The 7,967-nt window shown below is 34.8% G+C and overlaps 1 long non-coding RNA gene across 1 annotated transcript in view; it reads left to right on the plus strand.

The window, feature by feature from the left end:
• Positions 1-1,289: 1,289 nt before the first annotated feature.
• LOC118164410 overlaps positions 1,290-7,967 on the plus strand; it is a 21,017-nt gene continuing 14,339 nt past the window's right edge. Inside the window, exon 1 of the long non-coding RNA XR_004749483.1 lies at positions 1,290-1,355. This is a non-coding gene — a long non-coding RNA (uncharacterized LOC118164410). The remainder of the gene's footprint in view (positions 1,356-7,967) is intronic.

Below are 7,967 nucleotides of genomic sequence, written 5' to 3' on the forward strand. Positions count from 1 at the left end.
TCTGGAGGAGAGAAGGAATACAGAAGAGCAACTTTTCTGTTCTCAGATCCAGTAATGGGACCCAGAGTGCCTAAGTTGAAGGTAAGAGCTGAAAATGGGAGACATAATCCATGCCTGGGATGGCATCTGTTCAGGCAGGTACACCTTTTCACGAATTCAGCTGTGAAGTTTTGACAATTCATGTGGAAATTAAATTTCTCAGGTAGACATATTCCTCATTAACAAAGGTAAAAAATGTTCATTCATGATATGAAGGCCACCTTTGCTACATTTCATCCTTTTTCCAAACAGCAGAAGTACAAGAATTTCCTGATGTTTAAAGTATCCAAAGTTGTTTAGCATGCAAAGCTGTGTCTACTTCTTTTCCTCAGAAATCATTTGTTCTGCTAGCAAAATGAAACTTTTTGCCCATTACCCTTATAAAGGAACTATATATATATATTCTATTTGATTTGATTTGATTTGTAAAGTTAAAAAAATAAGTCTTCCAGAAAGTGAACTAGCTCAAGCTAGCTATTAAAAGCTATTAAAAGATATAATTCTTACCCAATTCTTGTCCATAAAAGCAATTTTTTCAACTTAAAAAGAAGTGTGAATTCAAACTACATATAACATTTTCTACACAAAAATATGCATATTGTAAATGTGCATAAGAAATATATTTGTGAATGTTATCACAAGAACCAAGAGACTAACTTATCCTAGTGTGCTCAAAATTAGACACTTTTTAACTGTACTGTAAATATGTATGTTTTATGTATGTATTTGTAACCTGCCCTTACTTCAAAAAGATCTTGCACAGTAATATATTTTTTTTTTTTAATAAAACTAATTTTATTCCCAAGGTATAAGAAAAAAAAAAAGAGATTGTCTTTCTAGTTATCATGTCCAGTACACCGTAATCATTCTAATTTTCTATGATCTAGTATGTACTGAAATGAAAGATGACACAAAACTGAGGAGAGTGGCAGATTCACCAGAGGAGCATGTTGCCATCCAGACGGACCTTGACAGGCTGGAGAGGTGGGCTGACAAAAATCTCATGATGTTAAACAAGGAGAAGTGCAGAGTCCTGCACCTGTGGAGACAAAAACAACACAGAAACCAGTACATGCTGTGGGCCACCCAGATGGAATGCAACTCTCCAGAAAGGAACATGGGGGTCCTGGTGACCACAAATTTTAACATGAATCAGCACTGTTCCTTTGCTCTAAAGGCTAACAGTATTCTTGGCTCCATTAGGCAAAGTATCATCAGCAGGTCAAAGGATGTGTACTGGCCAACCAGTACAAGAGAGACATGGATATACTGGAAAGAGTCCAACATGGGGCCACCAAAATGATCAAGGGACTGGGGTACCTCTCCTATGGCGAAAGGCTGAGAGAGATGGGACTGTTCAGCCTGGAGAAGAGAAGGCTTGGGAGGGAGATCTTGTCAATGTCTATAAATATCTGAAAGGACGATTGCAAAGAAAATGGAGCCAGGCTCTTTCCAGCTGTGGTTTAGCTTCAGCAGGCAGCTAAGCACAACATGGCAATTTGCTCAGTCCCCAAGACTGGGATGGAGGAAAGAATCAGAAATAAATAAATAAATAAATAAATAAAAAATTGGAGGGTTGAGATAAAGACAGAATTTAATAAGACAGAAAAGGAAGTCAAAAGTTATTATTAATGTTATTATTAATAATAATAACCTTAACAACAATAACTATAATAATAATAACAATAATATATACAAAACAAGTGAAACACACTGCAATTGTTCATCATTCACTAACCAATGCCCAGCCAGTCCCTGAGCAGTGGTCACCCCCTTGGCCAACCCTCTCAGTTTTTATTGTTCCACATGATGTCATATGTTATGAAATATCCCTTTGGTCAGTTTATACTTTATACCTTTTTCAGCCTGCTGTTTCAGATGGTCTCTGAAACAACTCTGATGAAACTCTGTTTCTTTCTTCAAAAAAGGATGCATTTTTATTTTAGGGTTCTGTATAAGTAGACAAGTAAAGGAAGGTGTCAAAGATTTCTATTTAGAAAATAATTTCTGTCAAATATCATCAGTTTCATATTTTTTTTTAACAATTCTTTTATTTTCAGATTTATTTTGGAACATATGCCTACACATTTGCTACAAACAAGGCTTAGGTATGAAATCCTCATTAGGCTTAGGTAAATATTTTTAAAATAGTGTTGCTTTGAAGGCAAGAGTTTGGTAGAAGCTGATGAGTAAGCCAGTCATAAAATTATTTTTAAAGAGCTGTGATCATGCATATATTAGTAATAGGCTGGGGATAATAAAATTATCATAAACTGGAATTTATGATTCCTTTTAAAGAAGGTGTGACTGTTCAGAAGGTAAATGAGTGCTTAGCTCTACTTAGCTCAACTTGCATTTTATATTAAAGGTTAACTTTGGTCTGAAAACATGAGTGTGTCCTATAGGAAGATTTTGGGATTTGTCAAGAGGGGGAAAAAAATCTTAAACCAGAACAGAAGAATTCAAATTTACACCTTTTAAATTTTAGTACATATGCTTCCAATTATTTTTTATCACAGTTTGAACTGTATCTGTGAACAAATACCACAGTGCCAGCTCCTTGTGACAGGAATGATGTATCATGAGATATTTGAATAACAGTGTGCCGTTAAAAAAAAAAAAAAAAAAAAAAAAAAAAAAAATTCTTGGAGGATCATGGTCTGTGGAGGAGACTGGGGGCATAATCTCCACTTATTTTTATTTATTTATTTATTTATTTATTTATTTCCAATAAGGAAATATCTTCCTGTTCAAATGTTTGCTTTTTCTATATAAACATGAATTATCCTGGAGAATGTGAGAATATAGGTATTTCTAAAACATATATAACAATACATATATATATTTACCTTTAAAAAGCATTTTGGGCAGAATTTTTTCAGCTATGCCTAATCATTACCTCAAGGTCAGAATATATTACAGAATCGTCTAAATAAGAGTGTTTGTGAAATTGCATTATAAAATAAATTTTATGTTAGAAATACATTTGTTTCCTGGACACTTCAGATGGCCCTTAAAGTGCACATATCTCTATTTTAGAGTTTTTAATTGAAAAGAAATTCTATAACTTTTTTTTCTTTTCTTTTCTTTTTTTTTTTTTTCAGGAGCTACATAAGATTAGTAGCCTGTATACCTGCCAGGATAGGGTTTTATGTAAATATAAATAGCACATTTAACTATTTAGAAATGCATGTTAGGTATTTTGCTATACATTATGACTAAAACTAGCTAGAATTATTTCTTATTTAAGTCTTGAATTTATGAGGAAGCAAACAACTCATATCTAAAATTCATTCAGAAATGCAAATGCATTTCAAGGAAATGATTTTATATATATATATCTTTAAAAAGAAAACAAAAACAAAACAAAACAACAACAACAACAAACAATATTATACCTGACATAACAGAATATTCCTGGTTTTATTATTATTATTAATTGAAAGCAAACAAACAAAACACCAAATGCTATGGTGTAACCTAAACATACTTTGATCGTACATGAGGTTAAGGAAATTGCTACAGGACTTAAGCAAGTTATAAGTACAAAAATGAGGTTTGTTCTTTAGTTGTAACTGTGGTGCATCATGGTATCAGGAGTGGGCCTGTGTGTACACCCAGTACGCTTTAGTCACTAATTCTCTGCATGATCCAGCAACTCAACTGCCACTCTTATACACAGAAGACATAATGGTCTTGAGATAACAGCTTGACATACTGGACTTGAAACAATATGTTTGACCAAATTATCAGAATCAAGCATTTGACAGTTAGAGGAACATTCCCAGTGGGAACTTTGGACATTTCTGTTAACTTAAATGTATGGATTAACATCCTAGGCAGAACATCCCAAAGGTTCACTTAGGTGATTTTTGTTGCAGAGGTGATCAAATTGTGTATAGATGTAACTTTTGCAAACAGTCAACAGAAAATGTAGAAGAAACCACTTAGGATGTCAGAAAGATACATAAGAACTGTTTCATATATAATTAAGATAAGTGCCAACCATGGGGAAAGCAGCAAGTTGAATAAGATACAGTGAGGTGTTCACACTGGTGGGCGGCTAAGCTCCACCTTGCTGCTCTCTCACTCACCCTCCTCAAAAGAACAGAGGAAGAAAATATGAAAAAATATGAAAAAATATGAAGGACAGGGAGATCACTCACCAATTACTGCCACAGGCAAAACCGACTCATCATAGGGAGAATAATGTAATTTATTGCCAACTACTAACAGATTAGAGCGGTGAGAAAGTAAAAGCAAAATAAAAACACCTCAACCAATGTTATCAGCATTATTTTTTATCCTAAATCCAAAACACGTCACAAACCAACCACTCCGAAGAAAATTAGCTCAGCTGAAACCAGGACACCAGTGACAGAACAAGAGGCAATGGACACAAACTAGAATGCAGAAGGTTCCACCTGAATATCAGGAAGCACTTCAGTGCTGTGTTGGGTGGCTAAGCATTGCCACAGGTTTTCCAGAGAGGCAGTGGAGTCTCCCTCCTTGGAGACCTTAAAAAACTGTCTGGACATAGTCCCGGGCAACCTGCTCTAGGTGTCACACCAAAGGTCCCTTCCAATCTCAAACATTCTGTGATTCTGTTATCTCATTTGTGTTTCCTACAATTTCTATTATTTTTTGCTCAATTTTCTCTGCTAAAAGTTTTGTCACACTTCTTATGTACACACGAAGACTTTGACACACACACACACACACACACAAAAAAAAAAAAAAAAAAAAAAGTTGACAAATGAGTCATACCTGAAGGCCATTTTAATTTCAGTTCAGTTATATTCCAAGTTAGGATTGGCATAGTATATATTAAGGAAGTGATTTGATAAGGAAATCATCTCAAACTGCAAAGTGGTCAATTTACAGTGATGTCTGTTTTTATTAAAAACTAAAGTATGCATCATAGACTGTATCCTCATGGAAAAGATCTTCCAGATCTCTTTACATTATCAAGAGTATAACCATCGTGTCAGGGAAATTGGTTGTAGGAGTAGTGCTGCTGCTGTGCTTGACATGTGTGAGCCTGCAATTGGAGAAATGTCCCCTGAACAAGAAAAGCACTGTCAAGACTGCAGAAGGTTCCATGGCAGGGGATTAGGATGAATATGGGCTGTAGCAGGTGAGACACAGGAAAGTCTGTGAGAACTATGTTTGGTTAGTATAGAGAATAGAAAGCTAAGTTAATTTTCAGTCTTCAGCTATCTGGAGGTGGCAGTTTCAGAGAAGATAGAGAGACTGTTGCCAAAGGTGTACAGTGAAAGGACTAAACACAAGTTGCAGCAAAGGCAGCTCCAACTAAATACAAGCGAAAAAGATGTTTCCTAGTGACAGTAAGCATGGGAACAAGCTGCCCAGGGTCTATCCAATCTCTCTATATTTTTAAAACTTCCCTTGCAAGACTGAACAATTTGACTTCATTTTGAAGTTAATCCTACTTTGAGCAAGGGACTGGATTATATCTCTTCTAAAGGTCCTTATCAACCAAAATAATTGTATGAATCAGTATCATATCGTAACTTTTTTTTTTTTCTTTTTACTTTGTGTTTGTTGCAATTCAGAGAGTATTCATACCACAAGTTGTAAAATGCCTACCCCATAGTCATCGAGCTAATTGACCAGTCAAGTACAGATGGTTTCAAAAAGCAGTATGTGTATCTCCAAAGAAAAGAAATGATTAATTTATACTTAACAGTTTGATAAAGAAATTAATTTATGGAGTATATTGATGTTAAAGGAGTGCTGGAATGAGAGTATGGGAGCAGAGGTGCAGAAATAAATAAGCTTAAGTAGAAAGAAGATGGAGAATCATGGAAAAAAAAAATCAGGCTTAACTGTCACATGTAGAAGCAATGTAATCTGAGGCACAGAACACACAAAGAGTCAAAAGATCTGTAAAAAATATCTGGAAGGGAAGTGTCTCCTGCAGTGTATCTGGCTGCAGGAAATGAATTTTTCAGATTAAATTATTGACAGTATACATAGATCAAGCATATATTTTTCTGATTATTGTTTTTTTCTTTAAAAATATGAGAAAAAGAAAAAAGGAAATATGTTATTACTTTCTATATCTTGGATTCTGTAAATTAGTATTTTTATTTGCCTTTTACCTCTTAGTGCACCTAAAGATAAATTCAAGAAAAACAGATAACCAGAAGTCTTTACCCCAAGGATATCCCAAGCCAAGCATTAAGGGGTTAGGACGTGATAATAAAGCTCCAGCACATTATGGATGATATCTAAAGGAGAACAGGTTACAACTTCCAATTGCAAAGGGTGGCTTAAGAGCTAGTATCATAATGGACAACAACTTCCAGTGAATGGTGATTGTCAAAAAGAGTTATCTAGTACATCTCAAGTAAGAGAAGACCTGAAATTTGAGGCCGTTGACACACCTGAGACCAGAAAATCATGATGAAATTTATGAAGGACTTTTATGCAGCAGTTACTCTATACAGAGCCTTGGGCAGATAAATTCCTCACCTGTGTACTCATTCAGCTATCTGCTCCTTTGCCAAATTAATTATAAAGCAGATGAGTAGAAATATGCATAGATTCAGGATGCAATTTCTTTAAAGTTCATATGAGTAATGCCACACTATGAAGCTTAAAATAACATTGATAACTAAAAACTATGAAAAAAAAAAAAAAAAAAAAAAAAAGTAATGTGGAGCTTACAATATGTATTCAGATATGGTGTTCATTTTAGACATTACTTGATTTCTGGAGTAAAGATTGGTGTCAAATTTTAAGTTGGAAACCATAAAAAGTATATATATGCATACGACATTTTCAAAGACTCTCAAAAGATTTGTTATTTGTACCTTCATTTTCATGTAGTTCTTCTGGCAGGAAATAACCTAATCTTTACATTTTCAGTAATTTGCACTAACATTGTCTTCTTCTATGTTTGGTGATACCATTTTTTCCTCTAAGTAGAACAGTTGATTACTTCTGTAGTTTGGTACTCTTTCGATACAAAAACTGAATAATTCAGAGAACATAGAATCATAAAATGGTAGAACAGTCCAGGTTGGAAGGGATCTTAAAAGATTATCTGGTTCAACCTTTCATGGAAAAAGGTGGCTAGACAAGTTTATCCGGCACTCTGTCCTGTGTTGTCTTGAAATTCTTTAGTTATGGGGACTCCATAACATCCCTAAGGAGATTGTTCCAGAGATTTGTTGTTCTCATTAAAAAAAAAAAAAAAAAATCTTTCTTTTATCAAGATGAAATGTCTCCCTGTGCAATTTGTACCCATTGAACCATGTCCTCTCCGTGTGCCTCCTTGTGAAGAGAGAGCCTCCGTCCTCTTTGTAGTTGCCCTTTAAGTGCTGGAAAACTATGATTAGCCCCAGCTGAGCCTTCTCTTCTCCAAGGTGAAAAGGTCTAAGTTCTTTAGCCTTTCCTCACAGTACAAGTTCTTCAACCATTTGATCATCTTTATGATCCTCCTTTGGAGGCTCTCCAGTCTGTTACATCTTTTCTGAAATGTGGAAAATATAAATGGACATGTGTGGCTTTACAAATGCTGAGTAGAGTAGGGTGATTACATCTCTATCTCTACTAGTAATACCCCTGTGGATACAACCAAGGATCCAATTTGCCTTCATTACTACGGCAGCACTTTGCTGACTCTTGTTCAGCCTGTTATCCACCAGGTCCCTTTCAGTATCTAGAATACTAACCCACTTAGAACAAAGTATGTAGTAGTTTACCAAACAACATAGCATCACATTATCAAACTACTTAAATGTATTTTGTCTACTCAATTGAAACAAACCTCATATAATTAAAGAATGTGTACAACTATACATAGAAGCACACAAACATGCACATATGTCTGCATATAAGTACTTTCTTTTCTTTTATTTTCTTTTCTTTTTTCTTTTCTTTTCTTTTCTTTTCTTTTC

Source organism: Oxyura jamaicensis, chromosome 1 (assembly GCF_011077185.1).
Source record: "Oxyura jamaicensis isolate SHBP4307 breed ruddy duck chromosome 1, BPBGC_Ojam_1.0, whole genome shotgun sequence".
NCBI classification, from domain to species: domain Eukaryota; kingdom Metazoa; phylum Chordata; class Aves; order Anseriformes; family Anatidae; genus Oxyura; species Oxyura jamaicensis.